Source organism: Solanum tuberosum, unplaced genomic scaffold (assembly GCF_000226075.1).
Source record: "Solanum tuberosum cultivar DM 1-3 516 R44 unplaced genomic scaffold, SolTub_3.0 scf00309, whole genome shotgun sequence".
NCBI lineage: Eukaryota > Viridiplantae > Streptophyta > Magnoliopsida > Solanales > Solanaceae > Solanum > Solanum tuberosum.
In genome coordinates this window covers 482786-484076 of record NW_006239232.1, presented here as the reverse complement: position 1 = coordinate 484076, position 1291 = coordinate 482786, and positions in this window count along the sequence as shown.

Here is a 1291-nt window from a genome sequence, read left to right as displayed (position 1 = left end):
AGATTGGATAGCGTGGAGGTAGGAGGTTCATAAATCATAGTTAATTCCAATATAACTTATCTAAATATAATTTATACGCTCCCTAATAGTTTGATTTTCTTTGCGCAAGAAAATATAAAACTAAATATTAATAACAACATCAAGATTCGAATTAAAAATGTTTAATTTTATGAAATTTCTAAAGATGATAAAAAACAAAGGGGAACGTTAAAATACACATATAAGATGAAGCCTATCTCAAATCTTTATAAAACTACTAGATAATGCACGGGCCCAATAATATAAATGGTATGTTTTGGGGCTAATAACGGAGTTTTTGAAGCGATTGTTTGCGTGGATAAATGAATAAGTTTTTTTATCACAAACCTGTACTTTCTTTGACGCTATTTAAGGCATAATAAGACTACCCACATACAACATTTTTGAAATATTTTATGTTGTCAATTATCATGATTTATAGTATTTTTACGATAGATTCACTTCAAGAATCAGTGGAATATTTTGTATATTTTTCAAAATATATTTTATGTTGTCAATTATCATGATTTATAGTATTTTTACGATAGATTCACTTCAAGAATCAGTGGAATATTTTGTATATTTTTCAAAATATATTTTATGTTGTCAATTATCATGATTTATAGTATTTTTACGCAATTTTTAAATATAAAAAAAAAACTAAAAAAAGAGACAAATAAATTAAAATGGACCCAATATATGTTATTTTTGTTGTCTCAATTTATGTGACACAAATGAAATTTGGAGAGTCATCCAAATTTTAATTTTAAAAAAAAGAATGTTTTAAGTTATTAATTATTGTGATTTATAATATTTTTATGTAACTTTGAAATAATGTACATTACTGGTCACTTTGTCCTAATTTATGTGATATGGATAAAATTACAAAATTAACCCTTTTAAAATGTCTTTCAGATATTTTAAGTTGTTAATTATTATTATTTATAATACTTTTTTGGTAATTTAAAAATAATATGTTTCATTTCTTCTGTCCCAATATATGTGAGACTGACAGAATTCTGAGAGTCAACCTATTTTATTATATAGCTTTTAAATATTTTAAATTGGTAATTATTGTAATTTTTAATGCTTTTTAAGTCATTTGTAAATGATATATGTTGCTTCCTTGATTGAGACTTTTCCATTTGAGAGATATATATATATATTCTATATTATTTTAAAAGGGAGTTTATGCCCAAGTTCTACTATATAATAAATATAATATATAATATTCAAGAAAGTCCCAATCTTGAATATTATATATTATACTTGG